At 37.4% G+C, this 17,037-nt stretch overlaps 1 protein-coding gene and 1 pseudogene across 7 annotated transcripts in view; one reads left to right on the top strand and one right to left on the bottom strand.

Moving 5' to 3' along the window:
* The window catches only part of PCDH7 (protocadherin 7), a 434,220-nt gene that overhangs the window by 83,844 nt on the left and 333,339 nt on the right, over window positions 1-17,037 (top strand). The window lies entirely within an intron of this gene.
* LOC123932454 lies at window positions 598-15,793 on the bottom strand (annotated as a pseudogene).

Raw genomic sequence — 17,037 nt, 5'->3', positions numbered from 1 at the left:
ACTGAAAGGTGGGAAAGGGAAATGCTAGTTCTGATCCTACTAGTTTGAAACTCTGACCTGGAGCAAAACTTTGCCCTTCTCTGAGACTTCATTTTTGCGGTGGTCAAGTGGGAAGAATCTCTCTGCTAGTCTTCATTTTTTTAAACTTTTTAAAATTTTGTAAGCTAAACAGTTGACTGTTTTATCTTCACATTTCACAATACAAACGAAAATTGTTCTTTCTTTTCTTTTTTTTTTTTCCCCCTTTTTGGTCCTACTAACTCCTCTGCAAAAACTATTCTCTCTTTGATAGGAAAGAGGGAGCAAGTCTTCCTTGTCCTGTTGTTAGAAAACACCCAAGGTCATAGCACCATGATCTCCGGGGAAAGTAGAACAAGTAATATAAAATGGGTATAGGGACTCTTGGGTGGCTTAGTTGGTTAAATATGTGCCTTCAGCTCAGGTCCAGAGATTGAGTCCCCAGTAGAGCTCCTTGCTGAGCAAAGAGTCTGTTTTTCCCTGTCCGTCTCCCCCTCCCCTGCTTTTGTGTGCTCTCTGTCTCTCCCAAATAAATAAAATCTTAAAAAAAAAAAAATGGATATAAAGAGATTCCCGTCTCTATCTGTCTAGTTGAGTCACTCCTGGCCAGGTGGGTATCATCATGGGACAGGTGGGAGGTCTCATCACTGGGGACCTTGGAGTCATTGACATGTGGTCTCCCATAGGTGGCCACATTCCAGGAGTGGCATCATCCCAGGAGAAGGAGGGTCCATCATTGGCATTGTGGAAGGGTCCCCCGTATAGGGTGCTGACATCATACCAGCGTGAGGAGACTGGGGGAACTGGGCGTGAGGTAGGATCACTGCCCCTGCCGGAGGAGGAGCGGTGATGGAGTGGGAGATGTCTTTTCTTGTCGAAACGCAGTGATTTTGTTGATCAGGCTCTATGCCTGCTCTTCCATCTGTTCCTGATATTAGGCTTTTGCATTCTCTTTGTGTTTCCTACCACGGCAGTGTGTCTTCATCACAGAACGAGACTCACGGGTGAGGTATATGATGCAGTAGTCACTTCACTGTACAATTGAGGCATCTTGCTCTGCGGGCCGCTGGCCGCTCCGTCCGGCGATGCCCGGAAGTGACCTCTCCGCTAGTCTTGCTAGTCCTTAGCGCTGAAATGACAAATTAAAGCGATGAAAAAATGTGAACGTGTTTTGTAAAATCAGTCTCTTACAGAAGGCAGAGATGGTTATCACAGGCAGGCTTCTGAAATAGGACGATCTTTATTGTCCACCTAGCCTGAAATATCTTCTCGCTGAGGAGGAAGAAGGTGCAGAATTGCTCTAAGTCTGCTGTATTCTGAGCTCTGGTCGTTTGGAGGTTTGTGAATATTCACTAACTTCCCACCTCCCTTGGTATGGACCCATAGGGAGAAACCAATTCTCCTGCTTGCCTTCCTGCCTTTGATCTCCCCGTGACCCTGACCACAGAGGCAGAGTGGGTGGATCTGGTTTACATTATATATAAAACGAACCATGCTCCTGCTCTAATGCTCTAGCACCTTTCTGATTTCGTGAAGCCATCTCACGCCTCTTTGCCTTTGTACATGCCTGGAATGCAAATTCTCTTTTTCATTGTTCTTCAGTATGTAGCTCAAGTCTGTATGTAAGTCACATTTTTTTTTCTTCTTTATCCTTTGCTTTTTTAGTTCTCTTTTCATGACTTTTATAGTTAGAAATGTCATTTGATGATTTTATTAACAAAAACTTGAAGTTCCTCACTTGCAGCTTGAAGCAGAGTTAGGAGCTCCTCATTTGTTTCTCTGGTATAAATGTTCTCCTCTCCTGATCATCATCTAAATGTAATGCAAGGGACTGCTTGTCTCACTAATCTGAGATTTGCTGTAACATATCCTTCTTCATACCTGCTACGATATCTATAACAGACATTTATTACATGTCAGTGAAATGAGTGAGTGTACAAATAGCTTACTTTATTTTTAATGATTTTTAAAAATTTTTTTGAGAGAGAACGAGCGAGCACGTGAGTGGAGGGAAAGGCAGAGGTAGAAGGAGAGAATCTCAAGCAGACTGCCCACGGATTGCAGAGCCCGTTGCAGGGCTCTCCTCACAACCCTGAGGCCATGACCTGAGCCAAAACCCAGAGTCAGACACAGAACTGACTGAGCTACCCAGGACCCCCTGTAGTTTATTTTTATTTTATTTTATTTTTTTAAAAGATTTTATTTATTTATTTGACAGAGATCACAAGTAGGCAGAGAGACAGGCAGAAAGAGAAAGAGAGGGGAAGAAGGCTCCCCGCTGAGCAGAGAGCCCAATGAGGGGCTTGATCCCAGGACCTTGAGATCATGACCTGAGAAAAAGGTAGAGGCTTTAACCCACTGAGCCACCCAGGCGCCCCTGCAGTTTATTTTAAAGTAATAAGTATATATAGAATAATATTAAATACCTAGTAATTAATAGATCTGTAGTTATCTCACATACACATTCTTAATTTCTTTTTGTGCTTTTATAAATTCATTGGAAATAAGTGATAAAAATAAATTTTATCATTATAACATATATACAAATATATAATATAATAAATAAATGATGCAAACTCTTGTAAATTATAATTTGTAAGACAACTTTTCACTCTGTCAGTTCTTTTTTGTATTCTCTTCTTGTGACCTATGGCTAAACCTTAGCAGTCAAGGTAAAGACACTATAGCGATAAGGGCATGACTCATAAAATCCAATGGTGACTCTTTGAAATGGATTACCATGAGGGATCATTTCTGTTTGGCCCTTTCAAGTAAAATCTGAGGTTGGGACAACTGAATACATTTGAATGACAATCGGAAGCTTCACACATTCCTCTCAATGGAGAGGATGCTGTACTCTCTACTTGAAAGAATATTTCTTTCAGAGTGGTAATCAGTGGTGTCTGGTATGGGTTTGTAAAGATAAGCATAATTTCATTCAGTTTGAATCAATAGATACTTACCATATACCAAATAATTTATGAGTCTGTAGATATACAGAAGTGCATAAGACCTCAGCCCTTCTTTGAGGAACTTACAAGGGAGGTAAAAAATATAATCGATTTCCTATTAAGAAAGGGTGAAATATTGACCAGCAACATTCAACAAACATTTCTTAGGGGATGCTCTTTGCTTGGCACAATGATGAGTACTAATAAAATGCTTTAAGGATAACATAGCGTAGAATCTTTAACTCGGGCATGGGGGAGGGCACTGAGGAACATTTGTCTTTCCTTGAGCATGGCAGGTACATACTTTGGACCAACAATACTCTTAGGAACCCATGACAATGTTTTCATTTCTTTTAAAATCGGAAGAAAAACAAGGACTTTTAGGTCAAATAAAATGTTTTAAAATGCAATATTAACATATTCATCTTTATGTCAACAAAGTTATAATATATAATTTGTGAGATTTTCTAACAATGAAAGTGTTCCTCAAAGACCAAAGAGCCTAGGGTCCATGAAATTCACACTGGCTCTCTCTGGAGGCAATTAGAAACCAGAGGAAGTCAGGAAAAGATTTAGAGAATTAGCAGTGGGCCTTGAAATAATAGTACCATTTCAATAGGTCGAGGACAAGATCAGACAAAGCTGAGGCCCAGGCTTGCAAAAGAGTAGAGTGAAATAATTCATAGGTGCACAAATCATGTCCCCTAATTAAAGTTTTCAGTTCAGTGGACACAGGCAAGTATATGCAAAGGACAAGTTATGTAAGAGATAATATGTGCCTCTGCCAAGAATGAGGAATAAGATACCTACTTCCGGATCTTTAAGATTCCTGAGAATTAAAGATTTTAAGAATTTAAGATTCATGAGAATTCAAGCTTTAGAACTAGATTTTCAATTTTTTGGTCCATGACATCTGTTTGGGTGTAGGGTGGGTGGTTGTATGACTTGGAGACTATCTTCAAGCCCTAAAATCTTTACTTAACAGTACCTATGAATTTATCACTCTGAATTTTATCATTCTTCATATATATTTTGGGAATATCACCAACACCATAACATCTCAAAATTACATTTAAAATAATGAAATCACCTTTCCCTTAGAAATTCACACAGGATTACTTGAACACTCTAGTCAAAATATGAATTCTTATGTATATTGGGTACAAGTGTTTACTGTTAAGTCAATATAATTTCCAGGGAAAATTCAAAATCCAAATTTGACAAGTGAATCATTTCATGATTCATACTGATGAATTCTGTTAAACTATTTTCAAAATTTTAGAGCATAATGTAAAGTTTCAGTCTAGCATAAACTGTTGTTTTTATTCCATTCCAGTTTTAATCAATTCCTTGAAGGGTATGTTCTCCCCTCATTTTCTAAACCCTATTCTCAGTACTCTCTTTTCTTTCCCCCATCATGTAAGGAAGGGAAAACATTATTCATGTAATTTACTTTGAGAGACTAACATTAAGGCTACCTACATTTTTCTTATTATTATAAAAGTGAATAGTAGGTGAGCTGATGAATTTCATTTTTTGACTAAGTAAACATGCACATATTAAATTCTCTTACTGTCTAAAATATAATCAGGCCTTTAATTAGAAAATGAAGGAAACATAATTCTAAGCATTATGAAGATATATTGGACTTCTGGTGGTTAACACATCTCAGATGAGGTAACTCAATCAGAATCCCGTACTCTAGCTCTACTCTGAATAGAACTTTGACATACCTATCATACTGAGTGTGTAGGAGAGCCAAAAGGCTGTGCCATTTTTGTGGTGGGTGATAGCATCATCTTCAAACCTAGAGGATACTATACCCTCTGATGAAAAAGTAGTTGGACTGTTGGCTATTGAAACCAATGTTTTTAAGCATGGAGAAAAATCTAGTGTTTAAAATATTTTTTCATTTGTTGCATATTTTTTTGCAACTCTGACATATTTATTTTTTATTTTTTTAAAGATTTTATTTATTTATTTGACAGACAGAGATCACAAGTAGGCAGAGAGGCAGGCAGAGAGAAAGTGAAGGAAACAGGCTCCTCACTGAGCAGAGAGCCCGATGTGGGGCTTGTTGTGGGGCTCGATCCCAGGACCCTGGGATCCTGACCCGAGCCAAAGGGAGAGGCTTTAACCCACTGAGCCACCCAGGCGCCCCGGCAATTCTGACATTTTAGAAGGGAAGCAGACCAAGGCATTACTAAAATTGAACTATTCATTTTGGGACGTTATTCATTGAGTAAGTTTGCAAGAATTCCATCAGTTTCTGGTTCCCTCTAAGTAAATGTCATTTGTTCATTTAAGAAAGTATGGACATAGCAAAATACTATGCTAAAGATAAGGAGTGTAGGGATGAATAAGGCACAGTGCCTGTCTTCAAGAATTTTATAGCCCTGATAGGGGAAACAGAAACACAATGGAAACAGTATGATATTACTAATACTGCATCCTATAGTGTAAAGAAAAGACTCTCAACTCAGATTTACAGAGCTGTGGAGTAAATTTCACCTTGCTTACAATTTTTTAAAGCACTGGGTAAATTTTTCAAAGTCATATACCTAGATTTATCTATGTCTGAACTTATCATGAAATTTTAACCTCTGCTATGTTATTATTTCTCATATTTGGGTAAGCAAATATACTTTAATGTCACAGTTTTTAATTACCTATTTTTAGACATAGGTAAATTTACTTATAGTACATACAGCTAATGTTTACATATACATGTAATGTATATGTATATGTATATATGTATAATGTTTACATATACATGTAAATATTCATATTTACATCTATGTTGCCTATATATTTTTACATATTATAGATTTATTTATATATATATTACCTATTTATTTTTACCTATATATTCTTACAACTATAGGTTATGTGGGTGTATTCATATACTAAGTGTGTAATGCATTCATGTATATATGTAAAAGGAGTAAGCCAATGCCATTTTAAATAACTTTGAACATTTTGTCATTACGGTTTTCCAAATTTTTCTGTAAGATTTAATTTCATACAAAATCCACAGTAAAAATTTCAGTAGTCATGTGAATTTCTATTATTGACTCACTTAGTTATGATTTTCCTTAGTTGATTTCATTATTCCGTGAATTGTTTTAAAATAGTGTGAAATGCAGCAGTGACTTGGTTTATTTATTCTTTTTTCTCTGAACATCATTGTCAGTGGTACTTTTACCTTGTCCTAACCTATAAAATGATTTCCTTTACGTACCTAATTTTCTTTTTTACGAGGAAGCCCTTTTATGTTTAGAAATCTCTGTTGACTCTTGTTTCCTAGTCATTGGACTGTGCTTAATAGCTAGTATGAAGACATATGGAAACAAATCACGTGGGTCCTACCTCCTTGCGAAAGATAGCTAAGGCTTAAAATATGATATAAGCTTTATGTGAATTTATTAACTAAATATATTCTTTAGGCTTTGGAATAAGTTACTAGCTCTTCATATTTAATTCTCAACATAAGGGTAAAAGAGTAGATTAGAGTCTATTTTTTCCATAATTTTTATTAAAACAAATGTGTTAATTAAGACTCATGAATTTAGCATCTGCTTTCCTATATTATGTTTGGCGTGATGGGAATGTAAAAAATAGTATAAGACTATCTCTGTACTAGGTGGGCTTAGAGAATACGGCTTTGAGACAGATTAACAAGCATGAAATAAATAGCACTATAGTAATAAAGAAAATAAACCTAACTTGTAAGTTATATGAAGACTATAAATATACACATGCATTCTTATTTGTTAGAGTACATTATATATATTTATATGCTACACATGCATTTTTATGTGTTAGTACAGATTATATATATTTATATGCCTGTGCATGTATATATCAGATATAATGAAAAAGTCAGGGAAATATATACGCAGAATCTCACTACAGATAGAACTTGAGAGAAAAGGTATGAAAATGGGTTCATTCAATGTATTACAAAGCAGACCTCTAAATTACATCGAGTATCCTGATTAATTATTAATTATTAATTTGCAAATTTTTGTAAATGAATCAGTTGTTTTGTTTATCCTCTAAATATATTGTTTGTCTTCCTTTATAGTAAACTCAGAAAAATGCATTCAGTTAAGTTTTGCCAAATGGGCTTCAAATGTATTTTAAAATATATTGTACACATTTAAAGGAATTCAAATGATGTCAGGTTCTCTCTTGAGTTTTTGTATAATGCTGCTAGTAGCATATTTTACTTTAAGATATATTTTCAGTTCTAAAAATCCCTGAAGTACTCCTCTCCTGCAGTGACTGACTTTGTAGAGAATGGTTAAAGAGGAATTTAAATTTAAAAGGTGCAATTTGAAACACATTTTCTTGTGTCAAGTTTTGACACTGACCTTTTAAAACATGTAAGCAGGGACTTTCCTCTTTAATTATGTTGCTTCTTTTAAATTAAATCTACATTGCAGTTCTTTACAAAATAAAGTAAATTTTTAGAATGAGATATATTTTACCTCTCAGAGTTGAGGAGTGGGAAGTGCCTATTTCTACTGGGAATTCAGAATTATTTTTGAAACATTTTTTCATCTCTTCATTTTGGTAGTGGAAGACAAAATACTTTGGACAAGAACACTTGTTCTCCAAACCATGAAAATTTACAGAAATGTATACCTGCTTCTCAAGATAAGTTTTATTAAGTGAATTTAAATCTGGATTTTACTGTAAAGAGTTAGAAGAGGAAAAAGATACTAATAGATAGGGCATTCATCAGAAAAATCTGGGGAAGGGGACATCTTTAGAGTTTCTCTTCAATGTTTTTATTAAAGGCCTTTTGCTTGCATTTAAATATAGAAGAACTTCATCAGTCCACTTTATCGTGAGTTAGTGGAACACTTTATTCCTGCATCACTTTCCCAGGAACACAGTGAGCAAACCAATAGAGTTCAGATTGGCTAAATCAAGACAAGTTATTGGCAATACTGCCTATTCTTAGATATTAGGTTATTTGGCTGCACAATCTCTATTTTGAGAAAATTTATAGAAAAAAAAAAAGCCTCAAGAAAGACCACGGCAGCTGTGATATAAGAGCATCTAGAACTAGACAACTGGATCTGAATCCATGCCTGATAGCACTTTCTCTATTATGTAACATCTTGAAGCTTCACGTTTTTCATCTCCATTTGTCTTACAGGATTTTGTGAGGGCTCGATGCAATATGGTTTCCAAGACTTTTATTCACAGTGCTTCATAATTTTGTATCATTTCTTTATGCTTCAGTACATGGAATAGTTATATTATTTTCGTATTTTAAATTGAGTTTTTAGGCCTTAGTTTAATTATTAGTGTATTCTAAGGAAAAAGAGGCTGCATGATTCATTAAAAAAAATTGGATTTCAATTTTTCCTTTTGTCTGCATGTATCTGTTTTATAAATTTCATTCAGTAATTGTAGCAAAATAGATGTAGGAATGATATAAAGCAAATAAAGGAATAGGGACTTATATAATTTGTTAAAGAACTTGCATTTTTAAATCCCCCATTGGCTTTTCCCTTTCAATATGAGTATTCAAACTATGAGAAAATTAACTGGTCAGTGATTACATTTTTTCAGGATGCTGGGAAGTTTTGTTAAAAAGCTTTTATTGTTTTGTTTTTGTACAGGGGCGTGCATGCTGTTGCATTGTTTTGTTTAATTTTCTGCTATCTCTTCTGCATGGTAAAAAGTGTCTAAAGACTCTTAATTAGTCTCCCTGCTTCTAACCCTGACCCCTGCTGCAATCTATTTTTAAAACCGTAGTCAGAGTAATTCTTGCAAAATATGACTCAAATTACTCCTCTGTTCAGAAGGCTCCTGCAACTACCCGTCTTACTTCAAGTTAAAACCAAAACTTCAAGACCATGCAAGATCTGACTTACATCTCTAAAGACACCTCTGACCATGTTCCTCTCACTCAGGTTCAGCCACACTTACCTCTTCCCTGTTCTTGTGACAAGGCCAGGTTCACTTCCTCCTCAGAATCCTTAAATCTGCTCTGCCTCCTGGGGTGTTTCTTTCAAATTCCCACATAGCTCAGCCTTTTTCCTTCTGGTCACATGAGCAGTGAGGACTTCACTGCCCTATTTTAAATAGCACTTTCCTCCTGGCCCAAACAACCCACTTTTCTCCTCTTCCTTTTGAACCCACTTGGGATATGTATGTACGTATGCATGAATGCAAGTATGTATATAAGAATCTGTGTGTGTGTGTGTGTGTGTGTGTGTGTGTGTGTGTAGAATACTTACAAAATAAATTTGGCTCATTTCTCTCTCACCCTTTGAAATGTAAGTTTCAGGCGCTCTGGAATTTTTGTGTGTTTTTTTGTTCACTGCCGTATACAAATATAGATATTTGTATCTATGGCAGGGCCTTGGCAAAAGTGGGTACTCATTAATTTGTGTCGTGTTGAAAAGGAAAATTATTGGGGCGCCTGGGTGGCTCAGTGGGTTAAGCTGCTGCCTTCGGCACAGGTCATGATCCCAGGGTCCTGGGATCAAGTCCCGCATCGGGCTCTCTGCTCAGCAGGGAGCCTGCTTCCCTCTCTCTCTCTGTGCCTGCCTCTCTATCTACTTGTGATCTCTCTCTGTCAAATAAATAAATAAAAATCTTTAAAAAAAAAGAAAGGAAAATTATTTAATGTCTTGAAGTCTTCAACACTTTTGATATCAACTCGAAGGAAGGCTTTGGGACTCACAAAGTGAGCTTTTTTTTTTCTTCTTCTTTTTTTCATAGCTTGAGACTGGCTGTTGTTAATTCCCCAACACGGGATGATTTCTTTCTGCAATGAGAGAGCAGCCTTTTCCCTTTGAGGAGAGCCCAACAATTCCATTTGTCATAATTAATTTCATATATATGTGTATGTCACCAGATAGCCATAGTAAGCTTCAGATTTACACCCACAGAACTGGCCAGTTAGGACTTCCTTACTGACAAATACTTTGGGGAGCATCTGTCTAATGCCCTGGCTCAGACCTACTCACACTTTCTGGTAGAGTCAAAATTAGAGTCTAGAACACCAGGTTCCCAGGACAGGTTCTTTTCAATATTTGTAGCTTAATGATCTCAGGGAACCAAGGAACCCTGAAGGAATAACATGACTAACAAGTAAGCATGACAACACCTGGAAACTGAAGGATTACTGGCAGGAAAGATTGCAAAATGGACCCCAACAGTGAGATTTATAACGTCTTCTTCTTCCCCTCCATCTATAGTTGTAAAACTTAATCTTATTGATTTTTACTGTAATTATTTCTATTCCTAACCATTTTGGGTTTCTATCTGCTGACTGGAAAAGGAAGGGCACTTTTCAGAGTACATCATTCCTGTTGTCACAGGATGAGACAGGTGGCTGAGCTATGGCCCCACAGAACACAGAACACTAATGAATGGGTTTTTGTTTGTTGTTGTTGTTTTTTTTTCTGAAGGTGATGTGTTTCTTGTTCTTTATGAAGATAGAGAAGCCATGCCTCAAAATGGATGAGCTCTTTTAGAAATTTCCCATCAGATATACCAAGACCTTCAATGTAAACTGTTTTTATGGGGGAGCAAAATCAGTATCAAGAGGATAAAAAGGAATGATGGGGAGTCCATGTCTGGCTGTCTGTACCGATGCCTTGAAATTATAGACTTAACTGGTTAGCAGAGCTGTGCTTTTTTCTTTCTTTCTTTCTTTCTTTCTTTCTTTTTTTTTTTTTTTAGATCACTTAGCTATGCCCTGATTTAAATGTATTACATGAAGACTCTATTTAACTACACACACACACACACACACATACACAGACTTTAACTTTTACTTTAACTAACTAACTAACTAACTATATATATATATATATATATATATATATATATATACACTTTTTCATTCTCTTGGGATCTGATAATGTTTGGGTGGATTGTGTGATTAATTAAGTGCAGATGGCTTTGTGCTTGTACAGGAATCTCACATTGTTAGGGGGAAATTGAATAGATAAAGTAAAAATAGACTCTATTGCTGTTTGGCTAAGGACATGTTAAATGATTCATCTTCAGATTGTCTCTCCCTGCCACTAATTTGATGGGGGTGTTATGTTATGATAGTTCCTTGAATAATGAAGCTAAACCGGGTTATGAAATCATTTATTTGGTGAATTTTGCTTAAATAATTTTCAGTATGTAAAACTTTTCTTTAGCAAAGTATGGTGAATAAATGCCTATAACTGAGCTTGACCCAAGAGCTCATCTCTTTTTGGAAAATAAATCCTCCGGAAAATTATTCGAAAGATTTTTGGAAGGGGTTGGGGCTGAATGTGGGGAATGGAGCCTTTTCTGCCCGGAAGTGAACTTACCAGAGATAGTTTACCCTAAACAAGTTGTGAATAAAGCCTGGATGGAGGCACAGAATCTATAAGCAACATTCTCAGTCTTTTAAGTGTGCTCCAAATACATTAGTAGCATCTTGACTTCTCCTAAAAACACTGACCACAGCAATTAAGATAGTAAGAGTACTAACAGGTTAAGATTTAACATTTAAAATAGTACTCTTGGATTTATCTCAATTAACAATTTTAGGCAGCTTGAAAATAGGAAAACCTTTTATTGAAACAACAATGACATAACAACAAATAAAATAACACAGAATAGAGAAAAAGATAATATGAACACTTTCAAAACAGGCCCAAAGTTGCAAAAAAATGTAACATATCTTTTTTTCTGTTGAGGGGATGTCTCCATGTATAAAAAACCCCAGAAGCACCGTGAGTCCTTAGTTATCTTTGTTTTCATACTTTTGATTCAGGCTTTTTTTTTTTTTTTTAATGAAAACAGTTCTCTTTGCATCCTTGAAGGCTATCTAAAAGTGACATATTAATCTAAATGATACCTCATATTTGTTTGTTTGACACTGAAAAAAGAACGTTCTACAGGCAGTCGTGTATTTGACCATCACTTGCCTATGAAGAAACATATGGGCGACAACACGTGAAATATGATAGATCATATTCAAATAGATTTAAAAATAGTAATATATTATTCTGATGAGAAATGGAGCATGTTACTATGAAAAAACTTATGCTAAGTAAACAACACGAGTTTTTTTTTTTTTTCCTTAAGGAAGAAAGAAGTTTTGAGATTATGTAAGTTATAACCAAAGGCACCAACATATCTTATGTAAAAATGGCTACCAGAATATCAAATTTGCAGTTCATTTTGAAGCAAATGGGGTTGTAGGGAGGAACACATTGTAATATGAATGTGGACATTGTGTTTTAAATGTGATCTGATTATTTGGCATGTTTGCAAAAACACAGCCAACTACAGGGATTTCCTGGAGATGACACATGAAGGCATGCAATATTTATGAAGAGGAACAACAGTGAAGAAAACTCTGGAGGTCATTACAGAGTTTTGCAGGGTTGATTTAAGTCCATGTTCCCACCACTGCTCTCCTCACAGCTCAATATATTTCTAGGCCTCATTAAGAAAATAGATGTATGGACCAATGCTTAAGTTTTGATATTATAGACTCTTTACGACAGTGCACATTCCTCCAGCAAGCATTTGGGCTAGGATCCGTGAATTGTCACAATGTGTGATTGGCACCGTTAAGCCCATTTTACAGACGAAGTTAAATCACTTGCCCTGTGACCTTGGAACGACTCAATGGCAGCTGGATTCAAACTCAAGTCTGTCTGATTCCAAAGACCAGGTTTTTACCACCCCATCTGCCGACACTGGGAAATCACCCAAAGTGATTTCTCTGTGTTCTCAGCCAATCGTGAGTCCAAAATAAGACTTCCATCCCTTTCCTTGTATTTTTAGGCTTCCAGAGGGGCTGATGTCATGCAGGGGAAAGAGGTCAGCCCAATCTCAGCATCGGAGGAAAAGGGGGTGTGTAGTTCCACATGTGCCCTTGACTCATGTGTTTAGTGTGTCTCTAGCTTGGCCCATGTCCAGAAAATACAAATGTGGGTGAACTGGTTTAGAGATAAAGCCAACGACTGCGGCCATCTCAAGGTCTAAGTCAGATGCAGGGCATAAATAACTCCGTCCACTCAAGAGTTCTCACCACTTAGGTTGGCCTGAAATACATATAAGAGAACATTCCTCTGCTGCAAATACACTTGTCTTCTTAAACTTAAACAGAGACACAACTGTGCTTCTTCCAGGATTTCCTTCCTAATCTGCAGTGACAAATGACCTGTGTTCATGGATGCCCAGGCTATCCCCCAGGCTGGTGCCACACACGTATGAATTGTGAGATTCTGAAACTCCTTATTTATACCCAAACCTATCCTTCTATGTGCAGTGTTATTGTGTCTAGGAATATCAGTTGAAATGGCTTCTGCATACTGATGTAACCAGAATAGAAACAGTGGGAAGGATAAAATGTGTATCCCAGAGGCACTATTCCGAACCTTGTGAGCTATGTTCCTTGATGCTCAGTTCTTATTAACGGTTAAATTAAGGGTTAGATAAATCGAGTTAAGCCCCATCACGAAACAGCATAGTAACTGATGATGGCAAAGGATCGGTATCTCAGATATTGGGTTGATAACATAGAGTAAGTTCTTAAAGGGCAAGCCGGTAACCGAGAGTATCCTCTCTCTTCTAGGCATGATTAATTAAACTCTTTGGTAGTGAGGTCATGGGAGGGGCCCTCGCCGCCCTCACACCCAACCCAAGCAAATTCATTTCCAAAGAGCACCTGCTTTTACATTTATTTGCAGGGATATTCTATTATTTAATTTCAGTTCTACTCAAAATAATGGGGGGTCGGATGTTATAAATGTTTTACAGTGCAAGCCAGGGAATGCTAGGCTTGGAATGTCACGCGCCCCATCCAGAAACATTTTCTCATTGTTGTATTGCATTGAACAGCCTGGCCCAGACTAACAGTGAGCTGTGTAAAAGGTCAGGTGTTGTGTTTTCATCTTTTGTTTGTGTTATTATTTTCCTGGCTGATAAATGGTACTGTAAGCCTTAAATAGCTATTTCGCATTCCTATGGGGATACTGTGTGCATTTTTATGAATCTGTCTTGGTTTACTTATTTTGTGCTTCTACCTCTTTATATTAAAATTTTATATTTTCAGTGAGACATTTCAAGTACGTGGCTTTTAAGCGTCGGTGCTTCTTGTGGTCATTGCGCAGTCACTGTGCTTTATTACAGAGTGCTGATGAGCACCTACAGGAAGATGGCCGCCTACCCGAGGTTTTAGGAACCTGACATTACTCCTGGTCTAGCTCCCAGTTGTGTAGAGAACCTCTGTGACCCTCATTCTTCCAGTGGTAGCAGAAGCCCTTAGAAAGAGAGTGAATGCTTCCCTCTCTCTCTCTCTGCCTGCCTCTCTGTCTACTTGTGATCTCTCTCTGTCAAATAAATAAATAAAGTCTTAAAAAAAAAAAAAAAAAAAAAAAAAAAAAAAAGAAAGAGAGTGAATAATTAATTCCTTTTTAAGAGCTACAGCGCCCTTTTCTTGCATTCCTTCCCTTCATTTGCCTGGCTTTCCATTTTCTACACGAGTAAGAAGAAAAACGAAAAATAAGCATTACGTAACAAAGATCCGAGCCTTAAAGCCTGGAAGTAGGAGCAGAAGACAATACAGCCATCCCTAGAAGTGAGCTTTGGACTCATAGTAATACAGTGAAGAATCTGGTTGCAGAGAGTGATATTTGTAGCAAATTAAATGTGGTGGCTATCCTGAGCAAGCTTTTGGGCACACTTCTGTGTGCTAAATCTGATAGATGGTTAACATAATTAACCATGTTGGATTTGATGTCGTGGTTAACTCTCAGCCAATAGAAAGATAGAGGTGTGTTTCAGGTGTCCTGATTTATCTCTTTTTATTGTGGTTGCTATCTCCTTACTATCTTCGTATTCCTTTCAGTCTGATGCTCCTGTTCTTTGGTATTTTTCATAGCTTGACATGCAGCAGTGATGGTTCTATTAGCTGTGGCCAATCTGCTGAGCTTGCTTTTTCCAACGAGCATGTCGTCACGGGTACTTTTGTGCAGTTCCTTATTAGTACGTGCCCTTTACTGACTCTGCAGGAGCCATCACCTAGAATTAAACTTTTTCTGCTAGACCTGTCCTTACTCTGTGCAAAATGATTATAGTCCATTATACCACCTTCTTGCTGACAGCCAGATACTGCTGAGATTACAATAACGTCCGTGCAAATTTAAATATGATGCCACCTGGGTGTTTCAGGGTCTTTGATAACAAGAACCATTTTAAGAATTGACTTTCAGAGAACAGAATGTGATAGAGACTCCTTGAAATCATATTATGGAAACTCCCGGTTCCTATTATCTTGATCCTATCAGGAGCTAGCATCTTGATGTTTAGAGTAGTTGAAAACCCAACATACCCAAATGATCGCAGAACAGGATAGACTAACTCAGAACAGGTCTGAGTTAGTCTATGCTGCCTCTGCAGAATGAAAAGCACCCAACTAAAAATGACAGATTCCAATTTCTCTAATTTTAGGGTTATCATTTACATCTCACTCCAAAAGTGTTGTTTTTTTTTTTTCCCCCTTGTTTTGCTCAGCAACAGCAGTTTCCTTTTATTCTTTGGCAAATTTGGACTAAAGAACCCAGAATCTGGAGTGGTCCATAAATTAGGAGAATTACTGAGAAAGAGCAGTTATAGCAAAGGCAGGACCCCTCTTGATGGCTGTCTGTCTGATAGCACATGATTAAAATGAAGTTTTGGGTTTTTTTTTCCCCTTCTCTCATATACATGCTTCCTCCTTCACCATCTGGGATATCTTTCTCATTTAGCTCTTCTTTGTGAGCATTAGAAGCTTCATTCTCTTTTCTCGGGGTCATCGCCCACCAAGTGTTCTCCGGGTCATTTGTCTGTCAAGCTTATGTGTGTTCTTTGTCCATTCCAAAGAGTGGACAGAATGACACTACATGCTCTGAAATCCAACTTAATGTCCTCCTGGGAAACTTCAGATTGTGCTTGTGCTATTTTGCAGAGATACAGTGAAGGCAATTCAAAGGAGATCTTTTTTCCTTAAAAAATGAATAAACAGAATTTTTGCAGTGCTTCTGTGTAAGGATGGTGTATCTTCTCTTTGTAATTCAAAGAGGAATGGAGATACATGCCAAGTTACTGAAGGACCAAGTGGGGGGATATTGCCTTGCCTTGGGGGAGGGTTCTGCTCCAGATAGGAGCGGGTATCTGACCCTGATCAAGAGTAAAACTTTATAAGGCAGAGTAGGAGGAAACAACATAAACACAGTTTAGGAGCACAGAAATGGCTTTGAACTCAGGTTTCCGCTGTGATTAAGGAAGCTGAAGTATAGGACAGAATATTAGGGGATGGTACTGGGATGGCAGGTAACTTGGAGCCCTCTGAATACCATGAAAAGGTGTTTTGACTTTATCCTGCAGGAAATAAGAAGTCACCAACAGGTTAGAAAGTGTAATCATCTGATATGTGTGTTATAGGAAGGTAATTCTGGCAACAGAGGGATTAGGGGGAGGCATATGTAAAGACGAATAGATAGAGTTCAGTGAATAGATGGGGCATGTTGTGCATGAAGGTAAAACCGTAAAAGTTATTCTGTGGTTCCTATCTTGGACAATGGTGTAGACAGGGATGCCAATAACCGAGATGAAGAGGACCACATTAGACACGAGGTCCTATTACCACTGCATTTCTTTCTCCCTCTACTTGTTCGACCTTGTTGAATCATGTCTGGGTTTATGAACAAGACTTATTATTTATGTGATTCATTTTCAATGCTGACTTGGAGAATCTGTGATAGGAACCAGAAGACTATCAACAGTGTTGTATTTCCATGTAAGGTAGCCCAATTTCTTTTCTTTTTTTTTTTTTTTTTTGTTTTAAGATTTTATTTATTTATTTGACAGACAGAGATCACAAGTAGGCAGAGAGGCAGGCAGAGAGAGAGAGGAGGAAGCAGGCTGTCCGCAGAGCAGAGAGCCCGATGCGGGGCTCGCTCCCAGAACCCTGGGTAGCCCAATATCTAACTCGCACTTTACAGAATGTTTGTGTCTAACTAATCTTTCCACTGGTTTTTCCTTCTCGGCTGTTAGTTCC

This window comes from Meles meles, chromosome 2 (assembly GCF_922984935.1).
Source record: "Meles meles chromosome 2, mMelMel3.1 paternal haplotype, whole genome shotgun sequence".
NCBI classification, from domain to species: domain Eukaryota; kingdom Metazoa; phylum Chordata; class Mammalia; order Carnivora; family Mustelidae; genus Meles; species Meles meles.
The sequence above is the reverse complement of the archived record's forward strand: the minus strand, read 5'-3'. Positions and strand labels throughout refer to the sequence as shown.